The 18,525-nt window shown below is 39.9% G+C and overlaps 1 pseudogene; it reads right to left on the bottom strand.

Moving 5' to 3' along the window:
• Positions 1 to 16,517: 16,517 nt before the first annotated feature.
• On the bottom strand, positions 16,518 to 17,226 carry LOC123460222 (annotated as a pseudogene).
• Between the last annotated feature and the right edge of the window lie 1,299 nt (positions 17,227 to 18,525).

Below are 18,525 nucleotides of genomic sequence, written 5' to 3'. Positions count from 1 at the left end.
TGCTCAGATTAAAGACGTGCGCCACCACACCCGGCTTCCTTTGATTTCTTCTTTCACTTCTTTGAACATATTTCTAATCATTCTTTTGAAATCTTTCTCAGGCATTTCCTCTAACTCGTTCTCACTAGAGGTCATTTCTGATGTATTAATACTTTTTGGTGGATTTATATTGTCTTGGTTTTTGGTGTTTATTGTATAATAATGTATATATTTTTGCATCCTGGATTATTTAATGATTGGATTTTCTAGTTAGTTGGGTATTATTAGATGTATCAGACAACCTGATGTTATATAACTTCAGGGTAGGAGCTTAAGGCATTAGGTGTGGCTCTCAAGATCTCAGAGTATCTACAAAAGTGATCCTAGGTGTTGGGTTTGCCTGCTATGAGAGTATTCAAGTAGACTGAGTGGATCAAAATACAGGCAGATTCTACAATTTAACTAAACAATGTACACTTTCAATGAAAAACAGCTCAGGGTATTTATCCAAGAGTAGGTATTATGACAACCAGATCCTCTAACTGTCCCTTAGGGTGTGTGCCCCACCAACACCCTTAATCCTGACAACAAGGAGGTTAAGATTTCTGATCTGTTGAGGTTTCCAAGTCAGCTTGTGACCAGGTAGACCCTTCCCTGGTGCAATCCCAGTTACCTCTGCTCCTGCTTCCCGCTGTCGGTTCAAGTTGGTGTGGCTGGGTGCCTGGACCACTGCTCTGTTCGCCTGAACTGGTCACTGGTGGTGGGTGAGGGGAGGCTGCAGATGCTGTTCCAGTTCTCTTGCTGTTCCATGTATTCTTCTACCTTGGGATCTGCTCCTCCCTTGTTCACTGCGGCTCTCCCTTCATGTTTCTTGAGTTGGCGGAAAGCTGTGGTGTGAGTGGAAAATCCCCTTGCCTGGCTTTTCCTGTGGCTCAAACCAAGCCTGGTGGCTTTCTGGTGCGTCGCCGGTGGCTGCCGCAGTTGGTGGGCCTGCCAGAGCTGCTTCTGCTGGCCTATGTGGGCTCTGGATGCTCTGGGTCTCTCCTACTTCTCCGCTGCCATTTCAATTTCCTATACACCTCACTTTTTAGTATAAGTGTGTATTTTGCTGAGGTTTTTTTTTTTTTTTTTGGCTTTTCCTCCCTAGGCTGCTTCAGCATGGTACCTACGCCACCATCTTAACTGGAAGTCTCCCCAAGAGGGCTTTTCTTGAAGAACTCACCTTATGCGGGTCCAGACTGCTCTGCTCCTGTGTGCAACAGATCCATGAGCAAAGAGATGGTGAAAGCCCAGCACATATGCTTGTCTGTACATTCTGAAAGCCACATGGGATTTTCGATTTTTTAGCTTACGGAAAGAAGCTGAAGCTGTCATTAAGTAAAGGGAAAGGGGTTTCTTTCAAGCATGAATCATCTTTCATAGGCTTCATTAAAATAAAATAAACCTCCTTGCTAGCTAGTGAAAGGCAGTGGGGGAGGGCGGGGAAGGAATTCCAGCTTTCCCTTATGTACAGCAGATAAAGAAAAGTGGTTTCCATGCCTGCCATGTGGAAGAAGTGGAAATAAGCACGTTCGTGGTACAGAAGAACAGGATGGAACACGCGGCTGCCACCAGCATGAGACGGGCCTGGAACGTCTAAATGGATCAGCGAAGATCTTGAGAGCACAGTGTAGGGTTTTCTTTTTTATTTTAATTCCAATGCTGGTGCATAGCCCCTGGATTTCAGGGTACTATCAAATTTATAACTAGGTGTAAGCAGTTTCCTACTTCAGGCATAGCATATTGCAGAAAATGGTCCCCAAATTGAAGATAGCCCACGTATAATGCCTTAGGTTAGTCATTCCAGCATTGGGGCCATAGAGGCAGGTAGATCATGAGTTTAAGGTCATTCTTGACTGTGTAACATAGCAAGTTCAAGGTCAGCCTAGGATGCATGAGACCCTGTTTGAAAAACAAACACACACACACACACAAAATGAGAGCCAGGAGTGTGTTATGTGCACCTTTAATCCCAGCACTTGGAAGGCAGAGGTAGGAGGATCACCATGAGTTCAAGGCCAGCCTGAGACTACATAGTGAATTCCAGGTCAGCCTGGGCTAGAGTGAGACCCGACCTCAAAAAACCAAAACAAAACAGAAAATAGGAAAAAATGTGCAAGGATTAGATTGATACATTTAACGGAGATTCTTTCCCTAAATACCTGAAATATTTTAATAAAAAAATTTGACTATAATTCTTTTCCACCTTGCCTGCCATAAGTTTGATTACATATTTTTTTTAAAATAGCTTGTAACAACTCTTAAATTTTGAAGTATTTTTGACTCAAAACATAATAACATAAAAGTTGAGCATAGTGACTCAAGCTTATAATCTGAGTACACTAGAGGGTGAGGTAGTAAGATTATTCCAAGTTGAAGACCAGCTTGGGCTATACAGTAAGTTCTAATTTCACAGAGTGAGAATCTGTCTCAAAAAGTCAAAATAGGACTGGAGGAATGGCTTAATGGTTAAGGCACTCGCCTGCAAAGCCACAGGACCCAGGTTCAATTCCCCAGGACCCACCTAAGTGAGATGCACAAGAGGGCGTACACATCTGGAGTTCATTTGCAGTGGCTGGAGACCCTGTCACTCCCACCCTCTCTTTCTCTCTCTCCTTCTTTCTCTGTCAAATTAATTAATTAATTAAAAAAATTTAAAAAGTCAAAACAGCCAAAGAGCCAGCCAACCAAACAAAAACCTAGAATCAAAAACCCAAATAAAAACATCTACATACCCACTATCTGACTTAAGAAAATTTGCATTTGAAATTTAGTTGGAGCTCTACATATACTTTTCTTCTGGAGATTGCTTGCAATGCTGAGGACTGACACCAGAGCCTTGCCTACACTAGGTATGTGCACTGAGCTACTTGCCAGGCCTTACATACCTCTGTTCTGCCACACCAAGAACCACTCTCCTGAAGTTGTTCTGGCCCTGGACACTTCTAGACTTTTGTAAAATGGTTTTTTTTTTCCTCTTAAGATTATGAGACCCATCCAGATTGCTGCAATTGGCTCTGGATAGATCATTTTCATTGCTGGCTATGACATCATGGTATAAACATACAGGTTACTTATTTTAATGTTAATATGTGCTTATAGAATATTTTATTATGTACAATACTGTTAGGAACATTCTTGTACATAACTCCTGCATGCATACATACTTTTTTGTTTCACAAGTATATGTGCTAAGTGAAGAATTGCTGGATCAAACAGTATGCTAACCTTCAAGCATAGCACATATCACAGATTATTCTCCAAAGGTATGCTAATTCACAGTCCCCAGCAGAGGAATACCTATTTTCCCACATTATTTTCCTATCTAGGTATTGTTGCAACTTAAAAAAAAATCTTGTCATTGAATTTTCATTTTTATATCCTTGATATATAGATGTGTATATAAGCTTTATATACCTTGATATAGGTAGAAAGGCCTTTTAAATAGGCTCTTTAGATCACTGAATTTTTCTTTACCCCCTTCCCACAGACAGAGTCTTTCTATATAGACCAGGCTGGCCTCAAACTCATAATCCTCCTGCCTCAGCCTCCTAAGAGCTAGGATTACAGGTGTGTGTCACCACATACAGCTTTCACCTTTTCCTTTAACTTATCTTCATATCATTAACCTCAAAAAGCAGATAAATACACAGACATGGAAACTTTGGATCATGAAGTATGTTGTGCATAAATTTATGACACATTTCCAGACAGTTTCAAATTGATTGCAGTATTTTAATACTTTACCAAAAGGTATTAAAAATCCTACTTGCTTCACAATGTCATCCATACTTCACATGGTCTTTTTAATATCGCTGATTCCAGCAGGGGAATGGTGATTAATGCCCTGCAGTTTTCACTGGTATTTCCCTGATGGTTTATGAGTCTGAGCAGTTTTTGTTTTCTTCTTGGCTACTCATGTATTTTCCTGGTGAAATGTTTGCTGGGATGATTTGCTCATCTGACCTAAGAACAAATCCTTTGCAAGGTGTATGTATTATAAATATTTCCCCCATATGCAATTTTCTGTTCCTTTTTGTGAACAGTATCTTTGAAGTGTAGACAATCTTTTTAAAATTGTGATGAATTCTAAGGGTTTTTGTCTAAGAAATCTTTACCAATTTTACGGTTGTACACTGTAGTCTCTATGTTTTCCTCTAGACATTTTGGATTTGATGTTTAGGTTATATGATTTAGCCCAAATTAATTTTTGAATATGACATGTATTAGTGAGAAATGTTTTTTCATGTATCCAATTATTCCTCTAATGTTTGTTGTAAAGATATATCTTTCTGAAAGGTGTAAAAGTGGTTTCATGCCTTGCTTAAAATCAACACATCGTGTAAGTGTTGGTTTGTTTCTGGTCTACATCGATTCCATCACTCTATTCATCTACCTTTTCAGTAATACCATGCAGCCTTACTTACTGAGACTATACTATGTTCTAAAATAAAATAGTTTAAATCTTCCAATTTTGGTCTTATTTTTCAGGATTGTTTTTGCTATTCTAGGCCCTTTGCATTTTCATGTGAGTTTTAGAGCTTCTTTGCAATTTCTACAGAAATCCTGCTGGGATTTGATTGGTATTATGTTCACTCTACAAATCATCTTAGATGAAATTCATTAAACTTACAGGTCAATTGAGTAAAAAACAGATATTATAACAATATGGGGTTTTTCAATACATGAACATGATATATTTCTCCATCTACTTAGGTCTTTTTTTCTTATATCTCACTATTGGTTTTCAGTTTTCATTTTAGAGTTCTTGTATGTATTTCATAAAATCTGTTCCTTAGGTGTTTTATATTTCTGATGTTATTGCAAATATCATTTTAAGTATTTCTTTCCCCATGTTTTTTCTAATACATACATGATATAGTTTTTTTATGTAGTCATCATGTATCTTGCATGTAGCTTCTGATGTCCCCAATGATCTTTCTTTTGATATTCATGTCCTTGTGTAACCCCATGTCTGAGATGACCTAGTAACTTTCCCTTAAACAGAATATGGCAAAGAGATGAGATACTTCCTACTTAGATTGTTAAAAGGCTGGTTTAGGGTTGGAGAGATGGCTTAGTGGTTAAGACACTTGTCTGCAAAGCTTAAGGATCCAGGTTTGATTCTCCAGTACCCAACTAAGCCAGATACACATGGTAAAACATGTGTCTAGAGTTCATTTGCAGTGGCTAGAGGCCCTAGCCAGCCCATTCTTTCGCTCCCCACCTCTCTCACTCACTCAACTAAATAAATAAATTTTTAAAAGGTTGGTTTCTATATTTCTAATGCTAGCTTGCTTCCTTGCATGAAGTCTCGTGCCACATTGAGGTAAGTCTTTGGAAATTATTTGGCAAGAAACTATGCAGCCCAGGCTACATAGGAGGCTTCTAACCATAGCCAATGAAGAATTGAAACCCTCATTTCAGTAGCCCATGAGGAATGGCATAGTGCCAACACCCATGTATACTAACGCAAGCCTACAGGTGAGAAACAGCCTCAGATGACACCAGTGACAGCTTCATAAGAGCCTGAGTCCCAGGAACGCAGCTTCACTACCTGGAATTTCTTTTCCTTGTTTTTTCCTCTTTCTTTCCTTCTTCCTTCCTCCTCCCCAACTCTGTCTTCCTTTCTATTCTGCTGCAGACCAAAACCAGGGTCTTGTACATGCTACCCAAGTGATATACCACTGGGATACATGCCCAGTTGCTCCCTTTTTGTGAGACAGAGGCTATGTAGTTCACACTGGCCTCAATCTCATGATCTTCTGTCTCAGCATCCCAAATTCTGGAATTACATTCATATAGTGCAACACCTGGCTGATCTATAGCAATCACAACATAACAAATATTTGTTAGTTACTTTGTTAAATTTTCAGGTATTGCTATATCAGAAGAATTAACAAATACACCATGGCTTTTCTAAATTCATCTATTCCAGTCATCTTTATGGATTCTTTAGGATTTTCTACATATAGTTATGTTGTTTACATACAAAACTCAGTCATACTGTTTCTTTTGTGTCTCTGTGTGTATTCCTTCAGATTTTGTATTGTGTGTGTGTGTGTGTGTACACATTCAGGTATCCATGTGAGTGCTGAGATGTCACAGCGCATGTGTGGGGGTCAGAGGACTTCAGGTATTGGTCCTCATCTTCCACTCCATTTGTGGTCTCTGGTTGTTCACCACCGTGTTCACCAGGCTAGATGGCCGGTGGCATTCTCGCTATAGATGTGTTGTGATTACAGACCCTTACATTATAGTGTCCAGCTTTTTGTGGGTTCTGGGCTCTGAACTCAAGTCCTCATACTTGCATGGCAAACACTTGATCCACTTTAAACAATCACAGAGCTGGGACTACCTCCCTAGCTCCAAGATTGTTCTCTCTAAGAGAACTGTTTTCAATCATCCTTGATAAGTATAATGTTCATTGCAGTTCTTTGTAACCATCTTCCATTAGGGTGATGAAGTTCTTTTCTGCTCTTGATTTTCTGAGTTTTTAAAACTCAGAAATGGCCAGACATGGTGACACAAGCCTTTAATCCCAACACTTGAGAGGCAGAGGTAGGAGGATCACTGCAAGTTTGAGAGCAGCCTTGGGACTACAGGGTGAGTTCCAGGTCAGCCTGGGCTAGAATGAAACTCTACACCCCCCCAAAAAAAAAAACCCTCAGAAATGAAAGTTTAAGTGCTTTCAAACCTATTTTCTTCATTATGATTACATAAATTATAGAGCACAAGTTCTATATATAATAATAAATTATAAGTTAGAAAAAAAGAGGAGACTTATTGGAGTGGGTGGGTGGAGGGATGGGTGTAGGAGGGAATTATGTAAAAGTTTAATGAAAATTTTCAATAAAATAAAAAATTATACATTTTAAAATGTAAAAATAATTATTTATTGTAAATATTTGATAAAATTCAGCAGGAAAGCAATCTGAGCTTATTGTATATTTGGCTTTAATTCACTATTTTAATTTGAATTTGTGACTATGATCTTAAAATACAAATTAAGTGTGACATGCTACTCAGATTTTCCATTTCCTTTAGCGTGTGTCAATAATTTTTTTTTTTTCTTTTTCGAGGTAGGGTCTCACTCTGGTCCAGGCTGACCTGGAATTAACTCTGTAGTCTCAGGGTGGCCTTGAACTCACAGCGATCCTCCTACCTCTGCCTCCCAAGTGCTGGGATTAAAGGCGTGCGCCACCAGGCCCGGCTGTGTTTCAATAATTTTTTAAAAAATTTTTTGTTGTTTATTTTTATTTATTTATTTATTTGCGAGCGACAGAGAGAAAGAATGGGTGCGCCTGGGCCTCCAGCCACTGCAAACGAACTCCAGATGCATGCGCCCCTTTGTGCATCTGGCTAATTTGGGTCCTGGGGAATTGAGCCTCTAATCGGGGTCCTTAGACTTCACAGACAAGCACTTAACTGCTAAGCCATCTCTCCAGCCCAATACATATATATTTTTTAATGTTCAAGAAATTTTCCATTTCTGTATGACCTGGCAAATGTGCATGGATTGTAATCCCACCAAATTTCAGCCACACTATGCTCAACTTCTAGCTCCACCAGTCACAGACCAGACTGTACACATGAACCACTCACAGGTCTTGAAGTAGCACCAAACACAAGGTTTTTTATTTTTGGTTTTTCAAGGTAGGGTCTCGCTCTAGCCCAGGCAGGAACCTGGAATTCACTATGTAGTCTCAGGGTGGCCTCGAACTCACGGCGATCCTCCTACCTCTGCTTCCCCAGTGCTGCGATTAAAGTCTTGGGCTGCCACGCCTGGCTCAATCACAGGTTTTTTCTTAAGCGCCAAGGAGGCACTGCCCATACTTCCCTGAGCGAGAACAGCAGCGTAAGCAGGGCATGAAGAGTTCACCCCGCCTGGTCTTGCCCAGAGGGAAGACTTTGAAGGCGGTGGAAGTTGCTCGAAGCAGCCATGACTGAAGCAAAGCCTCCTGGAACAAGAGTCCAGGTTTCAGCAGCGGCTGTGGCGGCCCTGGGACTTGCAGCTGAAGTGGAATTTCCTCCAAGTGATGAAGTGCCAGGATGCGGACAGTGAGGCAGGGATGAGAGGAAACACGTAGAATGAAAGCAGACAGGAGGCTATGGTGGAGGAAGGGGACAAGAGAGGAATGGGGGGGGGGTGGACAAAGGGAGGGAAAAAGTATGAAAACATCATAGTGAAACTTAATTATTTTTAAGGTTAAAAACCGAAACAAAAGTCGGGCGTGGTGGCGTACGCCTTTAATCCCAGCACTCGGGAGGCAGAGGTAAGATGATCACCATGAGTTCGAGGCCACCCTGCACCGAGACTACATAGTGAATTCCAGGTCAGCCTGGACCAGAGTGAGACCTTACCTCGAAAAACCAAAAAAAAAAAAAAAAAAAAAAAAAAAAAGAGGAGGAGGAGGAGGAGGTGGTGATGAGGGCGACAATGCTGGGCTCAACAGTTTTTTGTTCAGCATAGGCAGGTAAAAAAGAAGGCCCTGACAGCTGTTAATCAAGTGGCAAGGGGCTCCCTTTTAACAGTTTACCTTATTAAAGAAAAAGAAAACGCAGATGTTTACAATGAAAGGATACTTATCAATGGTATTAATATTAATAGCAATACTAAAGAATGTTTAACCCCTAGCCAAATGAACTGAAAGAGAGTTAGTTTCCTCTGATCTTTTTAGATACTAGACACTGTGAATGATACGTTGTCCACTGAAAGTATTTTACTGTCTTTTAGTGTAGCCTTTGTTTAAGGCACAGGTATTTTTCTTTTCATTTTCTTTTGCTTTTGTGAGGTAGTGTCTCCCTTTAGGCTAGTCTGACCTTGAACTCATAAAGAACTCCTACTCTGCCTCCTGAGAGCTGGGATTGAAGGGGTGCACCACCATTCTCAGCTTTAGGAAAATGTGTACCTCAGGCTGGCCTCTAACTTCTGATCCTCCTAACTCTGCCTCTTCAGCAATTTCCAACTAGTATGCAAGGCACAGACATTTTTAGTAACTTTTACAAGTCTAATGATATTTTTTAAGGATTATCTTTAAGCTCTGTTTGGATGGGTTTAGTGTAGGTATGCCTAGGTGAGGCGAGAAGATTCAGTGAAGTCTCCCATCCTGGATACTCAGACCTCAAATGCATCCTGACTCCCTGAGTTCTGAGATGCTCAGTCACCACTATTTTCTTCCTAGCTTTTTAATTTTTTTTAACTTTTGGTCCAGACTTGTGAAATGTCATTCTGCATGTGCACATCCTAGTGTTTGTTTGCCTGAATAGTCAGACACTCCGCAGTGGAGATATCCAAGCCTCTTTTTGCTGTAGTTCCCTCTTAGGCACTCTGCTCTACAGCCAGCTTAGAAGCCTGGCTCCACTCTCTGTCTCTCTAGTCTGCTGGCTCCCTTAGGATCATGCCACCAGACAGGTGAGGGTGGGTCCTTGTTTCATCCCCTTCTCTCAGAAATCAGTCAGGCCTTATTTTTGCCCAGCATCTAAAAATAGTGATTAATATAGTTTCTGTAATTTTATACTTATTTGTAATGAAAGACATAATTGTTTCATTAATGCCCAAAAGTTTTTAGTTTTTAATCATAAAGTAACTTTAAATGTTATTGAGTGCATATATTCACCTATTAAAATTATCTTGTGGCTTTTTAATTTGTTATGGTGGTGAATTACCTTAATAACTTTTCTAATGATAAAATGTCCTCATATGCCTGGAATAAACCTAACTTGATAATAAGGGAGGGGTTGTTTCTTTTTTATTCTTAATACTTGCAAAATTTATTCTACCAAGGTTTTTGTTTTGAGTGTCCACAGTGACTTCAAGAACATCATCAGCATATTTATTTTCCTTCTCATGCTGTCCTTGTTTTGATCAAAATTTCATGAATCTTTTGTTTTAAACAGTGCTATATTACTTTGAATTGTTGCTAACAATTCACTGCAAATTTAAAATTATTATCTGGTATTTCTGGAGGTCAGAAAACCAAAGTGAATCTCACTGTCTACAATAAAATGTAACAAGGACCATGCTCATAACACAGGCCCTGGATGAGAATCCCTTGGTTTTGGTTTGTTTTGCCTTTTTTCCTTATAGAGATCTGCCCTCCATGTTTATGATGTCTTGTAGAGATCTCCTGCCCTCTGTGCTTATGATGTCTTGTAGAGATCTCCTGCCTTCCATGCCTATGATATCTTGTAGAGATCTCCTGTCCTCCATGCTTATGATATCTTGTAGAGATCTCCTGTCCTCCATGCTTATGATATCTTGTAGAGATCTCCTGTCCTCCATGCCTATGATGTCTTGTAGAGATCTCCTGCCCTCCATGCTTATGATATCTTGTAGAGATCTCCTGTCCTCCATGCCTATGATGTCTTGTAGAGATCTCCTGTCCTCCATGCCTATGATGTCTTGTAGAGATCTCCTGTCCTCCATGCCTATGATGTCTTATAGAGATCTCCTGTCCTCCATGCCTATGATGTCTTGTAGAGATCTCCTGTCCTCCATGCCTATGATGTCTTGTAGAGATCTCCTGTCCTCCATGCCTATGATGTCTTGTAGAGATCTCCTGTCCTCCATGCCTATGATGTCTTGTAGAGATCTCCTGTCCTCCATGCCTATGATGTCGTGTAGAGATCTCCTGTCCTCCATGCTTATGATGTCTTTTAGAGATCTCCTGTCCTCCATGCTTATGATGTCTTGTAGAGATCTCCTGCCCTCCATGCCTATGATGTCTTGTAGAGATCTCCTGTCCTCCATGCTTATGATGTCTTGTAGAGATCTCCTGTCCTCCATGCCTATGATATCTTGTAGAGATCTCCTGTCCTCCATGCCTATGATATCTTGTAGAGATCTTCTGTCCTCCATGCCTATGATGTCTTGTAGAGATCTCCTGTCCTCCATGCCTATGATGTCTTGTAGAGATCTCCTGTCCTCCATGCCTATGATGTCTTGTAGAGATCTCCTGTCCTCCATGCCTATGATGTCTTGTAGAGATCTCCTGTCCTCCATGCCTATGATATCTTGTAGAGATCTCCTGTCCTCCATGCTTATGATGTCTTTTAGAGATCTCCTGTCCTCCATGCTTATGATGTCTTGCAGAGAGCTCCTGTCCTCCATGCTTATGATATCTTGTAGAGATCTCCTGTCCTCCATGCTTATGATATCTTGTAGAGATCTCCTGTCCTCCATGCTTATGATATCTTGTAGAGATCTCCTGTCCTCCATGCCTATGATGTCTTGTAGAGATCTCCTGCCCTCCATGCTTATGATATCTTGTAGAGATCTCCTGTCCTCCATGCCTATGATGTCTTGTAGAGATCTCCTGTCCTCCATGCCTATGATGTCTTGTAGAGATCTCCTGTCCTCCATGCCTATGATGTCTTGTAGAGATCGCCTGTCCTCCATGCCTATGATGTCTTGTAGAGATCTCCTGTCCTCCATGCCTATGATGTCTTGTAGAGATCTCCTGTCCTCCATGCCTATGATGTCTTGTAGAGATCTCCTGTCCTCCATGCCTATGATGTCTTGTAGAGATCTCCTGTCCTCCATGCCTATGATGTCGTGTAGAGATCTCCTGTCCTCCATGCTTATGATGTCTTTTAGAGATCTCCTGTCCTCCATGCTTATGATGTCTTGTAGAGATCTCCTGCCCTCCATGCCTATGATGTCTTGTAGAGATCTCCTGTCCTCCATGCTTATGATGTCTTGTAGAGATCTCCTGTCCTCCATGCCTATGATATCTTGTAGAGATCTCCTGTCCTCCATGCCTATGATATCTTGTAGAGATCTTCTGTCCTCCATGCCTATGATGTCTTGTAGAGATCTCCTGTCCTCCATGCCTATGATGTCTTGTAGAGATCTCCTGTCCTCCATGCCTATGATGTCTTGTAGAGATCTCCTGTCCTCCATGCTTATGATATCTTGTAGAGATCTCCTGTCCTCCATGCTTATGATGTCTTGCAGAGAGCTCCTGTCCTCCATGCTTATGATATCTTGTAGAGATCTCCTGTCCTCCATGCTTATGATATCTTGTAGAGATCTCCTGTCCTCCATGCTTATGATGTCTTACAGAGATCTCCTGTCCTCCATGCTTATGATGTCTTGTAGAGATCTCCTGTCCTCCATGCTTATGATATTTTGTAGAGATCTCCTGCCCTCCGTGCTTATGATGCCTTGTAGAGATCTCCTGCACTCCATGCTTATCATGTCTCATAGAGTTTCCCTGCATTCCATGATTGTGATGTCTGTTTTTTTAATTCATTCTGAAAGAGGAAGAGAGAAGTATATATAGAGAGAGAGACAGCCATGGTCTTCAACCATTGTGATTGAATTGCAGACATTTGAGTGCCCCCTTGTGCCTATATCTGACATCATTTTACAACTCTGTGTGTCTGGCTTATTTGGGAGCTGGAGATTAGAACATGCCTTCCTAAACTTTGCGGGGAAGTGCCTTACTTGCTGAACCATCTCTCCAGCCCATTTATATCGATCTCTTGTAGACCTTGTCTATACTCTATGCTTATGATCTCTTGTAGAGACTTCCTTTTCTCCATGCTGTTGACCTTTTATAGAGTCTGCCTGCGCTCCAGGCTCATGATCTCTAGCCAGGAATCCCAATACTTAGAGATTTCCCTTCATGGTTCCATCACCTTTGCTCACCCTGTCCCACCCTCTTCTTCTTTCACTTATGATGATACATGCAATTGCAGGGGACCCACTTAGACCATCCAGTACAACCCCCTTCATCAAAATCCTAGGTCACACCTGCAGTGTTTTCTGAGGCAAGTTCTCACGGGTTCCAAAGATTAGGATTTGGGTATTTTTGAGGGACCATTATTCCACTGTCACAATAGGAGAGGCCACTGCCCAATTTTATCCTTTTCACAAGATCATATATATGACTGGAATTATATAGTCTTGAATATCTGTAAAACTATATGAAACTCTTTAAAATTTTGTTCAGAGTTTTATTGTTAATGTATGTTTCAAAATAACCACAGCAAATATTATCATGAAGAATATTATTATTTTTCAGTCAAGAATATAATGAGCACTGTACAATACTTTTTCTTATGACATATATATATATAGTCACATATCATTAAAATTCTGTCCTTTAAATATTTTCAAATACTTCCCACTGTATTTAATTTTGCAACAAACTATAGATACAGTTGGTTCCTCTTGAACTTCATAATAATTACTTGTGTTATTTTTACTTAATTTTGAAAATCTTTTGCATTTTTTCAATATTGGGGATGGATACACAAAACTAAAGATGATATAAATATAAGTGAATAAATACTATAGAAACCGACTTTATTAGCTAAGTAATAGATATATTGAGGTGTGTATGAGAGAGAGATTGGGCAGAAGTACCCTGATTGGGAAAAAGAAGCATTAACCTCAAAGCCAAAGGTTATTTCAGGTAAACCCCAGTGCCAGAGAAGGGAAACCTACCCCCATAGAGAGATTTTGGTCAGGGAGGCCTATTAGGTCCCCCAAATAACCCTGGCAATTGTCAAAGTATTGTTGCAGACACTACAGGCTGCAGTTGCAGGACACTGAGAAATCAAGATGGAACTGAGAAGGAAGCCATCTCCTAGCTGGCTAGCTGCCATAGTGCTGGCAAGTGCTATGCAGGCTGCTGGGGGTGGGGGGCATCAATATTCTCAACCTGCAGTGACCCCTTTAAGCTACACAATCAACCAATCAGGCAAGATGTACCATAAAGAGGCAATAATGATACATAAATTATGGTAATCATCTGCTCTATGATTGGATATGGGGCCCACTTAGCAGGCTGGAATTTATGCCTGGTGCTGAGAATTGAGTCAAAAGCCTATGGCTTGGAATGTCAAAGATCCTAGAGGGACACTATCACTGCTCTTGGGCTATATGGAGAGCTTGTGCTCATCAAAAATCCTCCTACCTCCTATCTTCTCATACTCTAATATAGTCTCTGTAAATTTTTTTAAAAATCCTTCTTGGGGCTGGATAGATTGCTCAGTGATTAAGGCACTTGATTGCAAAGCCAAAGGACCCAGGTTCAATTCTGCAGGACCCACATAAGCCAGATGCACAAGGTGGTGCATGTGTTTGGAGTTCGTTTGCAGCAGCTGAAGACCCTGGTGTTCCCATTCATTCTCTCTCTCTCTCCCCCCCCCCAATCTCTCAAACAAATATATAAAAATAAAAATAATCCTTCTATCTCTTGCCTTCTCCTATTCTAATAAAGACTCTGTAAACAAAAAACAACAACAATAACAAAAAAAAAAATCCTTCTTGGGGCTGGAGAAATGGCTGAGCGCTTAAGGCACTTGCCTGCAAAAGACCAAGGTTTGATGTCCCAGTTCCCATGTAAAGCCAGATTCACTAACTGGTGCATGCTTCTGGAGTTTGCTGTTGCTGGAAGCTCTGGTGTGCCCATTCTGTCCATATCTCTTCTTTCTATCTCTCTCTGCTTGCAAACAAATAAAAAAATTCATTCTTCTAAATGTATATGTTTATGCCCTTTGATAAATGTTGTTCTGACTTTTGCTCAGTGAAGCTTCTTTTAAGGATGCCCATGAATGCTGAAGTGATCCCAGACACATCATGATAACAAGGGAATTCCCAGTGCTTAGTACTATCCCTATCATACCCACCAAGACTCAGGAAACATTGCAGAGGAAGTGACAGAAGGAATGTGAGTGCTGCTCTCACTGCTAGCCAGAGAAGCTTCTCTATGGAGATGGGGGTAGATGGTGATGAGACTCAAAACTCATCAAAGCAAAAAAATAAGAGGCTGCTAAGAGCTCAGTACTAGATGAGGTATCTATCCTGCTCTCTAAAGCTCAGGGAACATTGTGGAAGAGGGGCAGAAAAAAATGTAAGAGCCACAGGGAGGAGAGGAGTACTTTGGGGCACTGTCTTCCCCACATGAACCACCTAGTGCATTCATGACCCCACAGTGATGACAGATACCCCATAAGACCTGCACTGTTCTGACCCCATCAACATTTTGACATGGAGGATGGAGGAGGACAAAAGGAATGATACAACAAAACAGAGGAAGGACTACCTAGAAACAGGAGGGTTCTTAGTTGAATGAGGGTGAGGGAGAAGGGATGAAAGAGAATAATGGAATGGGAACATTATCAAATTATAGCATTTTCATATACTAAAAATCTCAACTAAAAATAAACAAAATATTATAAAACAAAGGTTTTCTCAAAGAAGTCTAATTTCCAGACCTGTTCCCTAATTCTGTTTCATGCTTTACCATGTAAGCAAGTCATCATTTTTATGAATTTGAGGTTTATTATTATAGTGTTTTATTTTAATAAAAGGATATATAATGTTTGTATGTGTGAATATTGGTTCTTATATGAATATCAAAGAATATTCTGTTATTTTTTGGAGTTTTGCTAATATGATGGTGAAAATGTACTTTGATTTTGTATATTTCATATTATAAACAAGATTAAGCATCTTTTCTGATGTTTAAAAGTCTCACATTTCTTTTTAGTGAAAAGTCTATTTAACATTAGATGAAAGTAAATTGCTTATACATTTTCCATGGAATTATTGGTATGTTTTCTTTGTTTTAATATTAAATATCAATCACAGTTATGATAAGAATTATTTCTGCAAATTTATCATTTCTCATTACTTTAATGTGATGTAGGCTTTTAAGTATTTTATCATTTTTGTCATGCAGAATATTTTTACTTTCTAATCTGTATGTAATCAAATTTATTATTTTTCCCTTGTTGATTCTGCTTTTCAATTCAGACTTAAAAGACATTTTCTAGATCCACAGTTTATTGAAATTATACCTTTTATATAAAATTTTATCAACTCTTATTACATTTCTCATTTAAAATTCCATCTTTTCTTTATTGATTTTTGATGTTGCCCTTAACATGTATATGCTGCATTTTAGTATGTATTTCAATTTATTATTTGACTATTCTGTTTACTATTGAGCCTACCTAATTATGAGTCAATACCACAAAATATTAAGTTTAGAGTTATTACAATCTACTGCAATGCTATAAATTAATTATTTAGTGGGACTATCCTTCCTCACATCATGTTTTTCTAACATTTTCTGACTATGTCATCATGTTATTCTAAGCATACATTAAAGCATACATTACAATTAACTAGCTCCAGGAAATAAAAATATTCATTATATTGGCATTTTTATATGAACTATACACAAATAATAATTTAAATGAATAAAAATGACATGTTATGATTACTAACTCTCCATTCTCAAGAACATAACATGTTTGTCTCCTTGTTGATGAGTATGGATTTTGAGGAATGCAATAAACTTTATTGATAGTAGGTGATAAGGCAGGGCTCCCTAAACTCCTCCTCTTCTTCAGGGGTGTATAAGATGAAAACTGAAGAAACTCTGTCAGTGTGTTGTGCGCTGAGCTGAAGCAAGGACCAACCCCCCACCAACAGCCAAGGTCCTCTTACACCATGAAAACCATGTGGATCCACCACCCTATTGCCATAGCCAAATTTTGTAGTCATAACAGGCAGTGAGCCTGACAAAGTGGTTGTTGCAGGCAGTGCTTGCTCCATAGCAGGCATTATTGTTAGAATCATGAGAGACAAGAAAGTCTTCAGTATAGCCCAGGAATCTCTGTGGGAGGAAGGACCTCCAATGCCCCAATAGCACCAGTGCATACAAGGTAATGTTCTTAGCAGCCCCACAGCCATTACACCATAGTTTCCCAGAAGGGCCATCAGCCATCTTCTGGCTGGCAGTGATGGCATGGAATGTGACCTGAGTCCCTTCATGATGCATTGTTGTCATGGATGACTTTGGCCAGGAGCACAGCAGGCAGTGGTATAGGTGAAACTGCTGGTGATCTTGAGTGAGCTGTCATACTTTAGCTTCAGGTCCATCACAAACATGGTCAGCAGAAGGAGCAGGTGATAACACGTCTAGCTCTACTCTTCAAGTGGGATCTGGCTTGCTCTATGGTAGTGCAGATACCAGCCAACTCCACAACATACTCAGCATCATCCCATTCAATGTCAGAAAGATCTGAGTCCCAGAAGATGGAGATGGCCTTCCCATGTATGACAAGCTTCCTGTTCTTGGCCTTGTCTGGCCCATGGAAATTGTCATGGGTGAAATTCTAGTGGAAAATTTATACCACATGGTTGAGGTCATCAAAGAGGTCAGTGGTATTCACAATATCCATTTTGCAGAAGATGAAAGCAGCCCTGGCAAACAGACATCCTCATTCACTCCAACCACCAACATCATGTCACAGGGACGTGGCGGGCACTACACGAGAAAATGGAGCATTTTGTGGAGCTGAGAAGAGCAGAGGATGTCTGTCTAAATTTTTGCCTATGAAAAATATTATACAGGAAAAAAATTGTACAGTTTTTTTCATGTGTGGTTTCATTTTGTTTTGCCCTTGTAAAATGAAGTCTTCTCCCTCATTATATCCTCTGATTGCTTATTCATTATATATATGATATCAATTTATATGTTGGTTTCATGACTTGTTACTTTATCAAATTGTCTAATTGCCTATAATAATTTTCCATTGATTCCTTTTCCTAGAGAGAGGATATTGTCAACAAATAAAGTTTGACCCCAACCTTCCCCATTTGTGCTATTAATTGCCTTGCTTGTCTAATTGTATTGTTTATACCTGTTCTTTAATTTTATGCTTTTCATTTACCTATAAATGCAGTCAAATGATCTGCCTAGTGGATTTGTAAATGAGGTTATAGATTTTGATTAAAAATACTCATCTTTATCTCAATTACAATAAGTAGAATAGAAACCTGCTCTTATTAGTACCATCAACATTTTCATGCCTTTATGCCTTTTTTCTGTAATTTAATAAAATAACAAATGCAAACATGATAAACTATTTTTCAATGCAACAGTCACCAATAAGTGGGCAAGGAGGGCAATGTAGACTCCATGCTAACACTGAAAATCAGATATCTTGCAGAGGTGGTCCCCTATGTGATTTTGTGTGCAAGACAGGCTTGCCAGCAGGAAAGGGCTACAGACACATTTTTAAAAATATTTTTATGTATTTATTTGCAAGGAGAGACAAAGGGAGAGAGAGAGTAAGAAGATGGGCATGCCAGGGCCTCCTGCCGCCAAATGAACTCCAGATGTATGCACCACTTTGTGCATCTGGCTTTGTGTGGGTACTGGGGAATCAATTCTGGGCCATCAGACTTTGCAAGCAAGCACTTTTTAACCACTGAGCAATCTCTTCAGCCCCTACAAATAGATTTTTCAAAAAACACAGGTAGGTATAGGTGGTGAAAAAATTAGAATTTTCAAATTTTGAAAACAAACTTCATTTTTACATCTGAGATTTCCAGGATAGATATTCTTGTGCAAGTCTGTCATCCCTTTAATCCTAGCATTTGGGAGGCAAAGATCGCTGTGAGTCCGAGGCCACCTTGAAACTACATAGTGAATTCTAGGTCAGCCCAGCTAGAGTGAGACCACCTCGAAAAACCAA

The sequence above is a fragment of the Jaculus jaculus genome, chromosome 4 (genome assembly GCF_020740685.1).
Source record: "Jaculus jaculus isolate mJacJac1 chromosome 4, mJacJac1.mat.Y.cur, whole genome shotgun sequence".
Classification (NCBI taxonomy): domain Eukaryota; kingdom Metazoa; phylum Chordata; class Mammalia; order Rodentia; family Dipodidae; genus Jaculus; species Jaculus jaculus.
The sequence above is the reverse complement of the archived record's forward strand: the minus strand, read 5'-3'. Positions and strand labels throughout refer to the sequence as shown.